We start from the raw sequence: 21,105 nt of genomic DNA on the forward strand, positions 1-21,105 counted from the left end.
ATACATTTTATATATTGTCATAGACCATTAAAGAGATCCCATTGAACTCTCCACGCTTAAGAACATGTAAAAATGATCAGACTGCAAAAAAATATCTACTGCCCCGAAAGTATGTTTTGTGTGCGGTGATTACACATGGCAACAGATACAAGAGGTCTTTTGTCTTTCATGCAATATACAACACATTGTGAAATTCCAAATACAAGGTTATAGATTAGTGTGTTATTCATAGTACATTGTGTACAACGTGAACTAAATCCTTTATATTTGCATTACGCTATGATCATGCTATGCAAATATTAAGATGGCACAGCTATAGGTGATGAAGAGGTTGCAACCAGGCCCCCTACTCCTGAGACTTCTGTATCCCATAAGAGAACATATAAGGGCGATATGGGGAACATGAAATCACAGTTATTTAGGAGGTTGGCCCAGGTGAAACATTTGCTCTAGGGCCCAAGAGCTTCATGCTGTGCACGTGATTTAATATAAGTTTGTCATTTAACTTAAAGGAAGTTAAGGGCATTTAACAATTAAGTTATCTCATCCCCTTCTTTAAAAACAAGCTTTAGGATTCTGTACACATTGCAGTCCTGTGCCGGTAGCGTGATGCGTGAGGAGAACCGGTTCCATATTGAAACCATATGCTTCACCAGTATAGGCAAAAAACACACAGAAAAGGCCATACTTACAAAATGGGCAGGTGAAAACCCGTTCCCAACAGGACACAGACATGTCAGAAATGCTGATGAAGGAGAGTGAGCAGGGGCATTAAATAATAATAACCACTCCCACTAACCTTGAGGGGAGGGGCGTGTGGTGCATGGGATGTGGATGTGTAATGAAAAAATATAAATAGTGTATAATATGCAAGTGGTGATATTATGGGTGAAATATAGGGGGCAGTACTGGGTATAGTGCATAGGGGTCAGGACTGTGAGTAGTACATGAAGCGTGAGTGCAGTGTGTGAAACATGGAGGGATAATGTGCGAGTCGTATAGCCGAATAGCAGCCTATTTGTAATGCCCATGCTATTACATATTATAGAGCAAGCTGCCCTGCTTGCTATACCAAACAACAGCACGCCATATTCTCCCCGTATTATAAGACCTGGCCGTGTCCTGAAAAAAGTATATATGGTGTAAGTAACCATGGAAAAAAAAAATGGTAAATTGGTAGTAATTTTGGCCAAAAAAACGCAAGCTCGTAATCCTCGTCAAGGATCCCCATACTTGCGAGTCCCTAACTGGAACCTGTATAGGCCGCACGGCCAAAAACCATATCACAAAACCATGACAATTTGCGCAATATCACCACATGGTCGCTACATGTACAGGTACCCTCCCCCTGACCATCAGGATTCTCTAATACCCAACAATCAGCGGCTATCACTGGGGCAAGCTGTGTACTACATAGAACAATGTGGTGGCCATAGAATGGATAGATGGCCCTGTAAAACAGTAATAATAATAATAATAATAATAGTAAGGTCAGACCGAGACCACCAAAGCATGTGTCACTCTTTCCAGCAGCACTCAGGTATGGCTAATAGAATAAGGCCTCATGCACACCACCGTAGCCATTGGCACGATCCGTGATTACGGCACGGACGGGCCGCGGAGTGTCATCCGTGGGCTGTCCGCAATGTGCACTGTGCAATGTGGGCTGTCCACAAGATGTGCATTGACTTCAATGAGCCCGGACTGCAATTACAGTCCGGGCTACGGGCAATGCGCGAATCGTGGAAACCACGGTCTTGTGCGTTGGCCTATAGGATAGAATATATTCTATACTATCTGCAAGTGCGACTCCACAATTGCGGATAGTATGCGGCCACAATTGCACGGTTATGTGCATGAGGCCTAAGACTCCTTTCTACAACATCCAGATATCGTAATGGGGCATATGGAAAGGAGTTGTCCAGATGGGACAACCTCTTTAAGCTAACCTAGTAGATTTTCTCGGTAGGTTTACCTGCAGTCTTTTGTAAAACACTGATGACTCATTGTGATGTCAATTAAAAATTGCAAGTTTCAGTCTGCTGCCTTGACAAACATCCTTTTTGCACGTATTCATAGAGATAATCTGACGCCTTCCAATTCAATATTACCCGGTTACTTACTATAGTCTAATATTTATTCAGGCTCTGAAGAACCAGTGCATATCTTACCCAGCTTCTTCTCTCGCGCCCTCCCAGTCAGTACAGAGGAAAATATAACGAAAGACAGCTAAATCCTTGCTAAAAAGCCTTAAAGCGTGCCTAAACTTACATATAACTTTCAGAATAGACTCAAAAACCCAGATAAGAAAGCAGCACCACATGTCTCAAATATGTATCACGATGAGGAATGTAAGGCTATGTTCACACGGAGTATTTTGGGGGAGGAATATCTGCCTCAAAATTCCGTTTGGAACTTTGAGGCAGATATTCCTCTCCCTGCACGCCGATTTTCGCGGCGATTATCGCGCCGTTTTTTCGCCCGCGGCCATTGAGCGCCGCGGGCATAAAACAGCGAGAAATACCCTTTCTCCTGCCTACCATTGAAGTCAATGGGAGGTCAGAGGCGGAAGCGCCCAAAGATAGGGCATGTCGCTTCTTTTTCCCGCGAGGCAGTTTTACTGCTCGCGGGAAAAAGACGCCGACGCCTCCCATTGAAATCAATGGGAGGCGTTCTCGGGCCGTTTTTGACGAGTTTTGCGACGCGGTTTCCGCGTCAAAAAACTCGGCAAAATACCCCGTGTGAACATAGCCTAACAGACAATCCAGTGGATTCGTTCATATCCTCCATGTTGGAATCTGATAATAGTATAAAGAAAACCTCAGCATTTTCATGTATCATCTTTTATTTTCAGTGCCCCATACAACACCAAGAGCCAACATTTCGGCATAACAATAAGGATATGTGCACACGCAAAATTAAAAACGGCTGAAAATACGGAGCTGTTTTCAATGGAAAACAGCTCCTGATTTTCAGACGTTTTTTAATCAAACGTGTTTTTCACGGCCGTTTTTGGAGCTGTTTTTCTATAGAGTCTATGAAAAACGGCTCCAAAAACGGCTGAAGAAGTGACATGCACTTCTTTTTCACGGCCCATCGTTACAGAATGCAGTTTTTCTCATTGAAATCAATGGGCAGATGTTTGGAGGCGTTCTGCTTCCAATTTTTCAGCCGTTTTCCGGGACGTTTACGGCCCAAAAAACGGCTGAAAACACTACGTGTGCACATACCCTAAGCCTTTTTTAATAGGCGTATTGATAAGCTGAAACAATGCCTGTTGGTGTTGTATGGGGCACTGAAAATAAAAGATGATACATGAAAATGATGAGGTCTTTTTTATAATATTATTGTTTTCAGAATAATCTGTCAAATATGCATACATGAGAAATAACACTACTGCTGGCCATTACATGACTTGTATTGTGCATATTTTAGCAGTTTTCCCCTCTGCAGGCTCTATCTCTAATTCGCAGTTTTCTCTGAGCTATTGGGTGGAGCCTAACTGCTATTATGGCTGCTATACAGGGCACACATAGAGAAGTGGATAAGCCTACTCTCCTGGTTCTTTTTACATTTATAAAAGCAACAACAGCATCATGAGGGACATTATACAGCAGTAATGAGCAGTGTGGCTTAAAATCCAGCACTGGGTCGAGATATAACCCTTACTAGAAGCTGCAGCAGCATCTCTATGTGTCTCTCTGCCTCTGTCTCTCGCTGCTACTGCTCCCTCATCCCCTCCCCTCTCCATAGACTTATATGGGTAGCTTTAACCAGATCTGTCAGTGAGCTAATGCTTTGTCTTCACACTACAACAAAAACAGTAAATTCAGAGTAAGCGAATAGTTGGGGGGGGGGATGGGGTCCTGATAAGTGGAGAAAGAGACATTTTTTCTCTAAAATGATATATTACAAAGTTTATTTTATTCATTTGTACTATTGATTTATGCAAAGCTTGTTTGTTGTGCAGTGCCTATTTAAAGGCAATAATCATGCAGGTGTAAAGAGCTGTCGCTAGATTCTCCGTGATCTGAAAGACCCATTATTCTATGCATAGTACAAATGTTTATCCTTAGTATTTGTTTAATACTATAAATTATAGTGTCTACAGAATATGCTGTTAGTTGTGTGGACACATGGGGTGGATACGGAAGACGTCAGAAGGGGATTAGGCATAGCCTGATGCAAAGATGATAATTGAGACTTGTTCTTGTACAATAGGGTATACAGTATTACCCGTATGAAGACCAATTCTCAATCACAATTATAATTATAGGAGATTTAAAAAAATATATATATTTTACTAAATATCACTTTTTTTAAATAAATGTATTTAAAATGTTATTCCCATCATGCCTCAGGAAATAACACAGATCACATATTGTTTGTATCTGGAATAAGCTTTTGCTTGAGCTCCTTGTCAACCCCTGCTGGCTACTTTGTATTTTCTTCAAAGAAGTGTGAAGGAAGTCGAAGTGACAAATGATCGAAGTACATTTCCGGTTGTAACTTTTCAAGCCCATTCACATTTTGAAATGATAGAATTTAGAACATTTTTACTGAAGGAGGACTAATTATAACAATGCTGTCCCCTATAGACAAGAGCAAATATGTGAACAGGCAGTTCAATTTTTAGAATGCACAGAATTATTCTATTATATTATTCTTTAGGATGATCGCCGACGATCCAGCAGCTGGAACCTCTGTCGATCAGCAGTGGGGGAGGCTGCAAAAGACTGCATATTTCTCCTGCAGTGGCCGCTGCAGGAGAATTGTGGTATTATATGGTGGCTATTCAAAGGAATGGGGGACCATGTAATACAAGGCTGCACTGAGTCCTCCAGAATAGATGATATTATTTGCAGTGGATATCTGCTCCAGATAATAAAACAAGGGTTTAAAATAAGAGACCCACTTCTATGACATTCATATTCCCTAATAGGGTAGATAAGGTTTATCCAGAGGAGTGTGTATTGCTTGTTGTACCATGTGTGAGGTGACTAATAGACAAAATACACATAACGTAAAACATTTTTTAATAATTTTACTATTTTTTAAAAAAATCTTTCCCTGAACCATTGATAAAAAGTATGAATCTAAAGTATATATGGCTTCTTTATTTGACTCTTAGGCCTCACACACACGGCCGTGCCCATAATCACGGCCCGCGATTGAGGGGACGGCCGGTCGCCAACACCCGCAGGCCGCATTATCGTGCCGGGCTCCCATACAAAGTATGGGAGCACGGCCCGCAAAATCCAAAAAGTAGGACATGCTCCATATTTCCCGGCACGGTTCTATGGCACGGGCACCTTTCCATAGCGCTACGGAAAGGTGTCCGTGGCCAATAGAACCGGGCAGGTCCGTAATTCCGGACCGTATTGCGGTCCGCAATTACAGAGTTTTTTTTACGGAGTTTTTTTACGGTCGTGTGCATGGGGCCTTAGAAATGTCTCCACACATACACAGTTACTCTTTTTTATTTGTAAAATTTATTTACCAGAGTAAGACAAATATAATAATAGTAATAATAGTAATAGTAATAAGAAAAAATCTGCGGGTTAGTAGATTCCTTTTGACTGAGGTCAATTGAACTTCAATTCCGAGGACTCTGGAGGTTTTTACCTTGAACTGTTTTTTGTTGGATTATATAACAAAGTGAATGGTTTGACGCTGCTGGAAATCATATATTCAATTTCATGATGAAAAAGCATGATTAATGTTTGTGCAGTTTCATTTCTTACCATTCTCAGCACTTTCATCACACATTCTTCTCCTACACAGAAATGGAGTTTCCAAATAATGTGTGGTCCACAACGAACACTGTGAAAAGAGAGAAATACTTGGTGAAATCTGTTGTTATCTCATTAGGCTGCCACAGCAATACAAATGTCTCTAAAATTGATGTAAACACAGTTGTTGGTAATTTTTTATATATTTCATTTTTGTCCAAATATTACATATTCATCTGTTCTCTCTCTGTTGAATACATAGGATACAACTGAACTGAATAAGGTTTTATTCACATGGCTGTATGAATTGTCGGTGCAAACTGCGTATATTAAGATTAAAATGAGATAAGAAAGCAAGGAAACATTTCCCAAACCTATAACTATATATTTAGCTACAGGAAGTGCAGAGGTAGCACTCACACCTGGACCCTGGCGTCTGAGGCGGCCCAAAGGCCAACTCTGCCACATATGAAGACCCCATGCTAGGTGGGGTGGTCATGTAACTGGTTGTGCATTGGGGCACAGGAGCTTTAAGTTATGTCTCTGTTCCAGTTTTTACCCTACTAGGGCACCCCACACAGAACTATCTGGCCCACAATACTGTGAGCACTATAATTTGGTATAACTCTATTACAGGCCAAAAGGAATAGTCATGTGCATTAGACCTTAGGGTATGCATGGACCCTGTACGAAGGCACACAGAGTTCCTCTGAATACATATTAACTTCTTAACCCCTTCCCTCTTTAGCCACTTTTGACCTTCCTGACCGAGCCTCATTTTTCAAATCTGACATGTGTCACTTTATGTGGTAATAACTCCGGAATGCTTTCACCTATCCAAGCGATTCTGAGATTGTTTTCTCGTGACACATTGGACTTTATGTTACTGGCAAAATTTGCTCGATATGTTCAGTATTTAATTGTGAAAAACACCAAAATTTAGCGAAAAATTGCAAAAATTAGCATTTTTCTCAATTTAAATGTATCTGCTTGTAAGACAGGCAGTTATACCACCCAAAATTGTTGCTAATAAACATCACCCATATGTCTACTTTAGATTGGCATCGTTTTTTGAACATCCTTTTATTTTTCTATGACCTCACAAGGCTTAGAACTTTAGCAGCAATTTCTCACATTTTCAAGAAAATTTCAAAAGGCCATTTTTACAGGGGCCAGTTCAGTTGTGAAGTGGCTTTGAGGGCCTTATATATTAGAAACCCCCAAAAAGTCACCCCATTTTAAAAACTTCACCCCTCAAAGTATTCAAAACAGCATTTAGAAAATGTCTTAACCCTTTACACATGTCACAGGAATTAAAGCAATGTAGAGGTGAATTTTACAAATTTCATATTTTTTTGCAGAAATAAATATTTTGTACAATTTTTTTTATAACACAGAAGGTTTTACCAGAGAAATGCAACTCAATATTTGTTGCCCAGTTTCTGCAGTTTTAGGAAATATCCCACATGTGGCCGTAGCGTGCTACTGGACTGAAGCATCGGCCTCAGAAGCAAAGGAACACCTAGTGGATTTTGGGGCCTTATTTTTGTTAGAATATATTTTAGGCACCATGTCAGGTTTGAAGGGCTCTTGCGGTTCCAAAACAGTCAAAATCCCCCAAAAGTGACCCCATCTGGGAAACTACACACCTCAAGGAAATTATCTAGGGGTACAGTGAGCATTTTGACCGCACAGCTTTTTTACAGAAATTATTAGAAGTAGGCCGTGAAAATTAAAATCAACATTTCTTCAAAGAAAATGTAGGTTTAGCGATTTTTTTTCTCATTTTCACAAAGACTAAAGGAGAAAAAGCACCGTAAAATTTGTAAAGCAATTTCTCCCGAGTAAAACAATACCCCACATGTGGTAATAACCGGTTGTTTGGAGACACGGCGAGGCTGAGAAGGGAAAGAGCGCTATTTGGCTTTTGGAGCTCAAGTTTAGCAGGAATGGTTTGTGGAGGCCATGTCACATTTACAAAGCCCCTGAGGGGACAAAACAGTGGAAACCCCCCACAGGTGACCCCATTTTGGAAACTACGCCCATTGAGGAAATTATCTAGGGGTATAGTGAGCGTTTTGACCCAACAGGTTTTTTGCATAAATTATTGGAAATAGGCCCTGAAAATGACAATCTAAATTTTTTCAAAGAAAATGTAGGTTTAGCTAATTTTTTTTCATTTCCACAAGGACTGAAGGAGAAAAAGCACCGTAAAATTTGTAAACCAATCTCTCCCGAGTAAAACAATACCCCACATGTGGTAATAAACGGCTGTTTGGACACACAGCAGGGCTTCGAAGGGATGGAGTGCCATTTGGCTTTTGGAGTTCACATTTAGCAGGAATGGTTTGCGGAGGCCAGGTCACATTTACGAAGTCCCTGAGGAGACAAAACAGTGGAAACCCCCCACAAGTGACCCCATTTTGGAGACTACACCCATTGAGGAAATTATCTAGGGGTATAGTGAGCTCTTTGACCCCACAGGTTTTTTGCAGAAATTATTGGAAGTAGGCCCTGAAAATAAAAATCAACATTTTTTCAAAGAAAATGTAGGTTTAGCTTATTTTTACTCATTTCCACAAGGACTGAAGGAGAAAAAGCACCACAAAATTTGTAAAGCAATTTCTCCCGAGTAAAACAATGCCCCACATGTGGTAATAAACGGCTGTTTGGAGACACGGCTTGGCTTAGAAGGGAAAGAGCGCTATTTGGCTTTTGGAGATCACATTGAGCAGGAATGGTTTGCGGCGGCCATGTCACATTTGCAAAGCCCCTGAGGGGAAAAAACAATGAAAACGCCCAAAAAGTGACTCCATTTAGGAAACTACACCTCTTGAGGAATTCATCTAGGGGCGTAGTGAGCATTTTGACCCCACAGATGTTTCAAAGAATTTATTAGAATTGGGCAGTGAAAATAAAAACAATCCTTTTTCTTCAATAAGACGTAGCTTTAGCGCAAATTTTTTCATTTTCGCAACAAATAAAGGAAAAAAAGAACCCAACATTTGTAAAGCAATTTCTACCGAGTACGGCAATACCCCATATGTGGTCATAAACTGCTGTTTGGGCACACGGCAGGGCTCAGAAGGGAAGGACCGCCATTTGGAGTGCAGATGTTTCTGGATTGGTTTCTGGGCGCCTGTGGGCCCAAAACAGTGGAAACCCCCCAGATGTGACCCCATTTTGGAAACTACACCCCTCAATGCATTTACCTACGGGTGTAGTGAGCATGTTAACCCTGCAGGTGTTTTGTAGAAATTAGTGTGAACTCGATGTTGCAGAGTGAAAATGGGATTTTTTCCACAGATATGTGGACAATATGTGGTGCCCAGCTTGTGCCACCATAACGAGACAGCTCTCTAATTATTATGCTGGGTTTCCTGGTTTTAGAAACACCCTACATGTGGCCCTAATCTCTTGCCTGGACAGTCGACCAGGCTCAGGAGTGAAAGCGTACCATGTAAAATTGAGGCCTAATTTGGCGATTTACAAAGTATTGGTTCACAACTGCAGAGGCTCAGATGTGAAATAATAAAAATAAACCCCTGGGAAGTGACCCCATTATGGAAACTGCACCCCTCAAGGCATTTATTAAGGGGTGTAGTGAGCATTTTCACCCCACAGGTCTTTTCCATAAATGAATGCGCTGTGGATGGTGCAAATTAAAAATTTATATTTTTCCCTAGATATGCCATTCAGTGGCAAATATGTCGTGCCCAGCTTATGCCACTGGAGACACACCCCAAAAATTGCTAAAAGGGTTCTCCCGGGTATGACGATGCCATATATGTGGAAGGAAACTGCTGTTTGGGGACGCTGTAGGGTTCAGATGGGAGGAAATACCATTTGGCTTTTGGAGCGTGGATTTTGCTTGGTAGTAGTTTTGTTTGGAGTCTTACTGGTGTTTCCGTTTATAATGTAGGGCATATGTAAGCCGGGCGGAGTATATAAGGGGCATAGTCAGGTGGTATAATAACGGGGTAAAAAAAAACAATAAAATAATCCATAGATGTGTGTTACGCTGTGAAGCAATCCTTTCTCCACAGGCCAGTGTCGCACTGATATATGGCGTCCTTTCTTATCCCCCTTTTGGTGCACATTCCGCGCCTTTGTAGTTTGGGGAATTTTGCTGGGAAGTGTTGTCCTGGTATAATACGGGCACCGTCGCTTCCAGCGGATATGTTTGGGCCCTCCCTTTCCTGGTTCCCTAATTTTAGGTCCTTGAAAAATCGCCTCTTCAAACAGAAGAAATGTTCCCCTCGGCACAACTGCATATTTTTTTATTTCCTGACTTATTGGAGCCATAACTAATTTTATTTTTCATAGACGTAGCGGTATGAGGGCTGATTTGTTGCGGGACGAGCTGTAGTTATTATTGGTACCATTTTGGGGTACATGCGACTTTTTGATCACCTTTTATCCTATTTTTTGGGATGCCAGGTAAACAAAAAAACGCAATTCTGGCACAGCTTTTTTCGTTTTTTTTTTATACAGCGTTCACCATGCGTTATAAATTACATGTTAACTTTATTCTGTGGGTCAGTACAATTCCGGCGATACCTAATTTATAGCACTTTTTTATGTTTTACAACTTTTTGCACAATAAAATTACTTTTGTAAAAAGAATGTATTTTTTCTTTCGCCAAGTTGTGAGAACCATAACTTTTTAATTTTTTTGTCGACGGAGGTGTATGAGGGCTTGTTTTTTGCGGGACGAGCTATAGTTTTTATAGGTACCATTTTTGGATACGTGCGACTTTTTGATCACTTTTTATTCTAATATTTGTAGGGCAAAGTGACCAAAAAACAGAAACTCTGGTAACGTTTTTTACGGTTTTTTTTACGCTGTTCACCGCGTGCAATAAATAATATAATATTTTGATACCTCCGGTCGTTACGGTCGTGGCGATACCAAATACATATGGTTTATTATTATTTTTCAATAATAAAGGACTTGATAAGAGTAAAAGGGGGATTGTGTTTTATTTGATTACTTGAAACTTTTACTGTTTTCAAACTTTTATTTTGTGCACTTTTTTTTACACTTTTTTATACTTTTTTTACACTTTTTCTCAAGTCCCACTAGGGGACTTGAAGTTCCAACGGTCAGATTTTTTTTTTCTAATACATTGCACTACCTATGTAGTGCAATGTATTAGATATGTCAGTCATTCACTGACAGCAAGGCGATTAGGCTTCGCCTCCCGGCGGGGCCTAAATCGGCTTCCGTAATGGCAGAGCAGGAGACCATTGTGTCTCCTGTTGCCATAACAGCAGTCGCCAGTCCCGATTGCCTGTCAGGGCTGGCGATCTGCTAGTAACCGCTACGATGCAGCAATCGCTTTCGATTGCTGCATCGAAGGGGTTAATGGCAGGGATCGGAGCTAGCTCCGGTTCCTGCCGTTACAGGTGGATGTCAGCTGTACAGTACAGCTGACTTCCACCGCTGATGACGCCGGATCAGCTCCTGACCCGGCGCCATCTTGCCGGCAGCTACGGAAGCCGATCAGGCTCCGCCGCCGGCCGGATCTTGACCGGCTTCGGTGCTAGGCAGACCGGGAGGCCAGTATTAGGCCTCCGGTTGCCATTGCAGCCACCGGAACCCCGGCAATTTCATTACTGGGGTTCCGATGAGCTGCAAACACCTTAAGTGCAGGGATCGCGTTTGAGCGCTGCACTTAAGGGGTTAATGGCGGGGATCGAAGCTAATTTCGGTCCCCGCCGTTACAGCCGGATGTCAGCTGTAAGATACAGCTGAGATCCGGTGATGATGGCACCGGCTCAGCTTCTGAGCCGGTCCCAAACATTTGGCGTACATGTACGGCAAGATGCGGGAAGTCAGTACTTTCCATGACGTACATGTACGGCAAATGTCGGGAAGGGGTTAAGCCATCAAATATCTCCATAACACAAAAAAACACCTCTGTGCTCATCTGTATAAAGACGGAGGCACAAAGATATACAGTATGGGCTCAGAGCAGTCTATGGGGGCCCTATTACAGATCTGTACAACATGGATCAGCCAAACAGATGTGGGCATAAGCCCCTAGTACTTCCTCATTTTTCCAGATGTTTTGCATCTTTATGCAAGCTCCATAGACAAACATTGTTAGTAGGTAAGGTGGTATTGAAAAACTCAGTGACTCTAAAATTTCAGAGAACGTCACCTCTACCAGAAGTTAGTTTGTGACATTTCTGATCGGCCAGATCTGCCCCAGTCACCTGTAAGTGCTATTTTTGTTAAAACGGAAGTGTCTAGGAGTAACAATAGCTCAGCTACATAGTTACATAGTTGATAAAAGACAACATCAAGTCCAACAACGGAGTAATAGACAATGTAAAGTCAAAAATGTACTCACTACAGAGTACCAGACTGCCTCTAGGAGTGACATGAGCACAGGAACTGTGTTGGGAGCTTCATGATATTGGTTTGCGTGGTCGAGCTTCTGTACACAAACCTAAGATCACCATGTACAATGTCTAGCGATGGCTGGAGTGGTGTTAAGCATGCCGCCATTGGACTCTGGATTAGTGAAATGTGTTCTCTGGCATGTTTCACTCACTGGCAATCTGACAGACGAATCTGGTTTTGGCAAATGCTGGGAGAAAGCTACCTACCGGAATGCATTTGGTGGTGGAGAGAAATTGGTCTGGGGCTGTATTTCAGTTACTGTAGGCCTCTTATTTCCAGTGAAGGGTAATGTTTGTGCTACAGCAAACATATACATTTTGAACAATTGTATGCTCCCAGCCATCTCCTGTTTCAGCATGACTGTGCCCCAGTGCACAAAGCAAGGTCCATAAATATACTGTTTGACAAGTGTGGTGTGAAGGAACTTGAGTGGCTGCACAGAGCCCTGACTTCAAACCCCTCAACACCTTTGTAATTAATTGGAGAGCCAGAGCTTCTCATCCAACATCAGTACCTGACATCCCAAATGCTCGTTCCCCAGAAGAGTGGAGGCAGTTAAAGTCACAAATGGGGACAAACTCCATATTAGAACCCATGGATTTGGAATGCAAAGTCCAACAAGCTCATAGAGGTGTGATGATCAGGTTTCCACATACTTTGGCCATATAGTTTGTGTCACAAATAGCACACAATTGTACATAAATTTGGTGTAACCACGAAAAATCAGTTGGGGTATCGGATGTAAGACATTACACTAACTATCAGCAGTAACATAAAAAGCCTTCAGATAATTGTTCCACCAAAAATGACACGTATTAACTTTTTCTTCACATCGAGTATGAAAATACATCTAGTATAATTAGTTGGTGCATAATAATAATAAAAAAGCCCCACAATAAATTAAATATTGCATCACAGGCCAGGTTCACACCATGTTTGTCATGAACGTTTAACGTATATACTGGGAACATCTTCCAAATTATACATTAACGTGCCTCTAGACCTTAATAGCCAAAAGTTCGGAAAATAAGTGTCCTTTTAGCATACTGTACTGTCAACATAGGGGCGAACACTAACAGCAAAGTACCCCTGTGCAAGGAAGGTGTGTGAGCCCCCTCCCTTCAATGGCAAAAAAGTTACGCAAAGATATATATAAACACACATACATTTAAAAACAAAACTTTTAAATTGAACACAAACTCTACACATGTAAGACTGCCCACACAATACTAAGACATGCCACACATACCCAACACACACATTGGTCATGCAGCACACACCTGCTTACACACCGGACACACACATAAATCGGACACATGTCGATCATTTGTTGCTAACATTTCACATTTGAAACTCACGCACATTGCATATTCTATAAATATGTTACTAACACTACACACATAACATTCACACACATATCACTCCCGCTATAAACATCAATTAAACACAAGCACTTCTATTACATTGCAATACTTACCTATTCTGTAGGTAACTTGATACAGACATCTTTGGACCCCCTGACACAGACTTCTCTTGACCACGGCACCCCTAAGTCCCACCCATTTATGCCACTAACTCACACCCTTTAGTAGCACTTAACCATGTCCTCACCAGCCTTGGCTGAAACCTAAAATGTAGATAAACTCTCTCCTAGCCTCCATCATCCCCAGCTAAGACCGTAGTCATTATCTACCAACTGCTCGCAGCCTGGGTCATCTTCCTCTCCTGAGCCCTGTGCACAGGGTCGGACTGGCCCACCATAGCACCACAGGAAGCTCCGGTGGGCCCAGACTCTGACCCAATACTGGGTCTCAGTTGGTCTAGCAGAAGACAACCCCATTTTGGGCTGACTTGGGTGCCAAGCACTTGCCACTAGGGTCTATTTCTTATAGGTGATTCACAAATAACCTATTAGACCTTTTTAAAGTTATGTCCCAGGTGTACAATGGTAACAACAAGTGGATGTGCACATATTCTGTAGAGATGGTGGGGGGGACCTCAGAATCATTCCCTCTGGTGGGCACAAGGGACCCCAGTTCGACGCTGCCTGTGAAGCTGAATTAGTTATGGGTATGCTTTAAAAAAGTTGTTCGCTTTAGACAATGCCTTTTTGTTTGAAGGGTCCTCCAATGTTAAATTGATCTCACTGATATAAGCTTCAGTACCAGCTGTAATCAGTGAGAGAACCTTGCAGCAAGTGCTCAATTTCTGTGCAGTGACACCACAGGGAAAAATGAAGTATTACAATTTTCTGGGTAAGTGTTGTGTCCTCTTCAGAAATAGCAGGTCTTTATATCTGGTCTACACTTTGATCAATAGATCAGTTTATTAATGTTGTACTCCCCTCTATTAACATATAATTCCCTATTGAATCCAGATAACCCCTTTAATAATATTAAGGTTACTATTTCATTGTAGCTGGTATTATTGACTACTGTTTATACTTTGACGTGATAAAAATAGACTTTTGAAGCTGTACATTGAAAAGTTGGTTTCACCAATTTATAGTTTTCAATATTCTTACTGCTATTTCATTAAAATTGTGGCTCTATAGATAATCCCTCGCTATATTCAGTAATGGAATCTGTGAATGAAGGTTTGGTAGCAAAGATAGTTTCAATAGCTCTGGTTAATTGGGGTGTAAAATATGCTGTTCTTTAAAATTAGCGGAACAGTTGCAGGTTGAATGAAATGAACAGCTGTCACATCAAAGCAACTCAGCTTGTTTTTCATCGTAGCCATAATGGTCCCAGAGAGATATGTATTTAGAGGTATAGTCTCTCTGAAAGCTTATAGTGCAGAATATGTTACGAGACAGAAATCCTGGACTACTGGCAATAAAACATACCGCCCTAGATTTCATAATGTGACCTAGTCACCATCAACTTATATTCTAGTTTGATAGCACATTGAATTATCCGGCAGGAGTAAAAATAGATATTTAAACCCTCATTTTTGCTTCCGTACATACACCGATCAGCCTATTTCGGTAGCCAAGCACGTATCCGATACGTCCTTACTAAAAACGGCAGTAACTCAGGCTGGATCGTAGCTAACACCATGCAGGTAGTGTGCAAAGAGAGGAGGAGAAATGCTTATCCTCCTCCTGTCCCTGTAAAGTTCTAAATGACCCCAGGGGTAGGGTAACCTGAACTTTTCTTCATGTTATCAGACTACTTTATCAATCAGAGAGCATGCTTGATCTCTGATTGTGGCATAAGGGGGGTCTTTTTTTCCAGAAAATAGTGAGAGGATGAGCAGTAACTCAGCCAATCACCCCTCTGCGCCTAATTAGGCAATTTATTGACTCCACGAATCGGACGCTTATCAGCATCCAGATCGAGGCGTCAAATAAGTTACAATAAGCACTTTCAGCACACACAAACATCAATAAAATTTAGCTCTAGTGGGCTTGTAAAACAAGTGGTTTGTATATCAAGTGGAGTTACAAAACCAGATTGACTTACTGTGTTGTGTGTGACAAAGTGGGGGGCCAATGTATGTGATATATGAATTGATTGCTTGCTTGCTAAAAGAAGTTTTCAAAAGTGACACAATTTAAAACCATTTTTTTCTTTGCGGCTTACTTCCTGCTGAGCAGATGACTAGGGGGAGGGGTTAACTGGTCCCAGGTGGTATAAATTAGCCCTCAGAGCTCTAGTGGGCTTGTAAAAATAGTGGTTTGTATATCAAGTGGAGTTACAAAACCAGAGTTAAAAAAAGGAGTTAAAGCCCCAGTAAGTACTCTTCTTTTCTTTTTGCATTAACAACTGTTCGCTGTTTTTTTGTAACTGGGATAATGGACAGCAAGATTGTAGGTTTTCTTCAGTGCACAGTTTGCCATATGTATGCACGACTGGAGCAGGAGTTCCAGGGTGAATACCTCTATGGCAGATGTGAGCATGTTGGTCACCTGGAAGCTCGCATTAGAGATCTGGAGGAGCAAAATGCAACACTGAGGAAGATAGACAATCTTGAGCGGAGCATGCTGCTCAAAGAGCATGCAGTTAGTGAGTTAGAACTGGAGGGTGAAGACTTGGGTGAGCAGGATCAGGTAAGTAGCTGGGTTAATGTAGTTAGGGGCAGTAGAAAAGGGTCAAAGAAAAGGAAGGCCAATCCTGTTTCTGACATTCCAAGCAAAATTGCCAAGTTGGGTGATGATGCGAGGGTGTCGGTCTCAGAAATGGCAGCCCTAGTGGATACTGATGTCCCTAACAGCCGGGAGAACAGCCCAGCTAGTAGTCGGCTGGATGGTAATGCAGGTAAGCCAAGACAATTGATAGTCGTAGGGGATTCTATAATCAGGAAGACGGATAGAATAATTTGTCGCCAAGACCACCTCAACCGAATGGTTTGCTGTCTCCCTGGTGCCAGGGTTCGGCATGTGGTGGAACGGGTGGATAAATTGCTGGGAGGGGCTGGTGATGATCCAGCTGCTGTGGTCCATGTCGGTACCGACGACAGAATAAATGGTAGGTGGAGCAGCCTTAATAATAATTTTAAAGAACTAGGCTACAAGCTCAAGGGAAGGACCTCCAAGGTTGTATTCTCAGGAATACTGCCTGTGCCATGCGCATCACAGGAAAGACAGCAGGAACTCAGGGAGTTAAATGCATGGCTTAAGTCTTGGTGTAGAGGAGAAGGATTTGGCTTCCTAGAGCACTGGGCTGACTTTTCATTGGGGTACAAACTGTATTCTGCAGATGATTTGCACCTAAATGGAAGGGGGTCCGCTGTGCTGGGGGAGAGAATTCTAGCTGGGGTGGTGGAGTATTTAAACTAGGGCTGAGGAGGGAGGTCAATGTAGAAAATAAAGGGGTAGTTAGGTTAGAGAGCGGTCAGACTATATTGGTGGGGGGAGAAACAGACTGTGGGGAGAGGACTAGACAACAGGATAAGGAGATCCTTTTGTTACAAAACAGCAGTGTAAATAAAAAAAAGCCCAAATAATGTCAAATCACATTTCTGATAATAAAAGTGAAAAACTGAAAGGCAAGTTAAAGTGTATGTTCACAAATGCCAGAAGTCTAGCAAGCAAAATGGGGCAGCTGGAGGCCTTGATACTGGAAGAAAATCTAGATATAGTTGGTGTTGCTGAAACATGGCTGGACTCTTCACATGACTGGGCTGTAAATCTACAGGGTTTTACACTGTTTCGGAAAGACAGGACAAATAGGAAAGGCGGTGGTGTATGCCTGTATGTGAGAAGTGATATGAAGGCAGTGGTGTATGTCTGTATGTGAGAATTGATATGAAGGCGAGTGTGAAAGAGACAATAGTGGGTGAAGACTGTGAGGAGGTTGAAACCTTGTGGGTGGAACTAGAAATGGAGGTAAACACTGAAAAAATTACTTTTGGTGTAATCTATAGACCGCCCAATATAACTGAGGAGATGGAATGTCAGCTATATAAACAGATGGAGCGAGCTGCACAGGCTGGTACTGTAGTAATAATGGGAGATTTTAATTACCGGGATATTAATTGGTGTCATGGTTCGGCTTCAACTGCAAAGGGGAGACATTTCCTCAACCTGTTGCAGGAAAATGTTATGGGCCAGTTTGTGGAAGACCCGACTAGAGGTGAAGTTCTGTTGGATCTGGTCATTTCTAATAATGCAGATCTTGTTGGGAATGTCAATGTTCGTGAAAACCTTGGTAACAGTGATCACAATATAGTTCCATTTTACCTATACTGTAAAAAACAAACACCGGCTGGGAGGGCAAAAACATTTAATTTTAAGAAAGCCAATTTCCCCAGGATGAGGGCTGCAATTCAGGATACAGACTGGGAAGAACTACTGTTAAATAATGGGACAAATGATAAATGGGAGATTTTCAAATCTACTTTGGGTAATTATAGTGCAAAATTTATTCCTATAGGTAACAAGTAAAAACGACTAAAATTAAATCCCACATGGCTTACACCTTATGTGAAAGGGGCAATACATGACAAAAAAAGGGCATTTAAAAAATACAAATCTGAGGGTACAGCAAAAATACAAAATGAAAGGCAGGTGGCCAAGGATAGTAAAACAAATCCCCAAAAATTCTTCAAGTATATAAATGCTAAAAACCCAAGGTCTGAACATGTAGGACCCCTTGATAGTGATAATGGGGAGTTGGTCACAGGGGAACAAGAGAAGGCAGAGTTACTAAATGGGTTCTTCAGCTCTGTATATACAACAGAAGAAAGAGCAGCTGATGTAGCCGATGCCAGTGCTGTTAATATATCAGTTGACATACTGAATTGGATGAATGTAGATATGGCGCAAGCTAAATTAAATAAAATAAATGTGCACAAGGCCCCAGGACCAGATGGGATACACCCTAGAATTCTTAAAGAGCTTAGTTCAGTTATTTCTGTCCCCCTTTTCATAATATTCAGAGATTCTCTAGTGACTGGTATAGTGCCAAGGGACTGGCGCAGGGCAAATGTGGCACCTATTTTCCAAAAGGGCTCTAGGTCTTCCCCGGGTAATTATAGACCAGTAAGCTTAACATCCATCGTGGGGAAAATGTTTGAGAGGCTATTGAGGTACTATATACAGGATTATGTGACAAAAAATAGTATTATAAGTGACAGCCAGCACGGTTTTACTAAGGACAGAAGTTGTCAAACTAACCTAATCTGTTTTTATGAAGAGGTGAGCAGAAGCCTAGACAGAAAGGTCACTGTGGATTTAGTGTTTTTGGACTTTGCAAAGGCATTTGACACTGTCCCCCATAGACATCTAATGGGTAAATTAAGGACTATAGGTTTAGAAAGTATAGTTTGTAATTGGATTGACAATTGGCTCAAGGACCGTATCCAGAGAGTTGTGGTCAATGATTCCTACTCTGAATGGTCCCCAGTTATAAGTGGTGTACTCCAGGGTTCAATACTGGGACCACTATTATTCAACTTATTTATTAATGATATAGAGGATGGGATTAATAGCACAATTTCTATTTTTGCAGATGACACCAAGCTATGTAATATAGTTCAGTCTATGGAAGATGTTCGTGAATTGCAAGCGGATTTAAACAAACTGAGTGTTTGGGCATTCACTTGGCAAATGAAGTTTAATGTAGATCAATGTAAAGTTATGCATCTGGGTACCAACAACCTGCATGCATCATATGTCCTAGGGGGAGCTACACTTGGGGATTTACTTGTTCAGAAGGATCTAGGTGTACTTGTAAATCATAAACTCAATAACAGCATGCAATGTCAATCAGCTGCTTCAAAGGCCAGCAGGATATTGTCGTGTATTAAAAGAGTCATGGACTCGCGGGACAGGGATGTAATATTGCCACTTTACAAAGCATTAGTAAGGCCTCATCTAGAATATGCAGTTCAGTTCTGGGCTCAAGTTCATAGAAAGGATGCCCTGGAGTTGGAAAAAATACAAAGAACACCAACGAAGCTAATAAGGGGCATGGAAAATCTAAGTTATGGGGAAAGATTAAAAGAATTAAACCTATTTAGCCTTGTAAAAAGACGACTAAGGGGGGACATGATTAATTAATATAAATATATTAATGGCACATACAAAAAATATGGTGAAATCCTGTTCCATGTAAAACCCCCTCAACATACAAGGGAGCACTCCCTCTGTCTGGAGAAAAAAAGGTTCAACCTGCAGAGGCGACAAGCCTTCTTTACTGTGAGAATGGTGAATTTATGGAATAGTCACCGCAGGAGCCGTCACAGCAGGGACAGTAGATGGCTTTAAAAAAGGGTTAGATAATTTCCTAGAACAAAAAAGTATTAGCTCCTATGTGTAGAAATGTTTCCCTTCCCTTTTCCCGTCCCTTGGTTGAACTTGATGGACATGTGTCTTTTTTCAGCCGTACTAACTATGTAACTATATACACAGTCCTTATTCTGTCCGTACCTTAGCATAAAATCTGCTGACCTCTTTGGCAATATCGCTATGACTGTAGCATGTAATGGGTAATGATTATCATTAGAGAAGAATTTCTAAGAACATTTCTGATGGATGGAAAAGGTATTCTTCAGTCCGAAAATACATTTTTATCCACTGGCCGTCGCCATAAACGTGTTTCCAATTAGTTCCACTAAAACAAAATAATCAGTATTAGTTAAAGCATTAAGTTAGATTTAGGAAATTTAGATTATTGATTAGGGTTAGGCTACATATGTTCACACGTTGCAGTCAATTTCAGTTCTTCGCCGCATTTTTATTAAACTCGAATCACTGCGACATGTGAACACATTTATAGAGTTTGTATAGGAGGATGGAAAGTTAAATACCTATAGAATCCCCACTTTAATTTGGATGCAAATATTGGTTGGTGCATTTCTGTGGTTTTGGCGCTACTTTAACACAGGCAGCTGTAAAGCTTGGCATGATGGTTATATATAGACTCCTCACATCTTACAGTTCTTTGCACAGTACATGTTTTTTGTAATTAAGGGGTCTTCTTGAGCATTTTAGTCACAAAGTTGAATTTCCATGCAATCTTTGCTTATAATCACTGTTTAATGCAAAGTTGTGTGAAGGTGGTTGTGTGTATTTATTAAGTTGTATTTTTATACATGTAATGCTGCTTGCTCTAAAAAATTCAATATATTTTTGTAACATAGTAGCTGTTTGCCATGTGCAGCATATTTTTTTTAATACATTTGTGGATGATGCCCATATATTGCATGGCCTCTGTTTCAGCCTATTTGACAGCACAAACTCTAGATGAGGTAGACATATATGGTATATACTGTATAAACTTTGCACACCTTGGTCTATTATATTTACAATGTTTTTGTGTGTAAACTTTGGCTTATATGTGAGTTGTGGGCACTAATGTAGGTTATAATGCATTTTTTTTTTTTATTATTATTCATTTTGTCACAAAGTTACATGGTGGTGGACTTGGCTGCCAACAGCAAGGCCAGACAATTGCAATCATCAAGTTATCTGCTTTCAGGAAATATATAGGGTTTGTGGGATTCCTACATTCC

Source organism: Rhinoderma darwinii, chromosome 5 (assembly GCF_050947455.1).
Source record: "Rhinoderma darwinii isolate aRhiDar2 chromosome 5, aRhiDar2.hap1, whole genome shotgun sequence".
NCBI classification, from domain to species: Eukaryota; Metazoa; Chordata; class Amphibia; order Anura; family Rhinodermatidae; genus Rhinoderma; species Rhinoderma darwinii.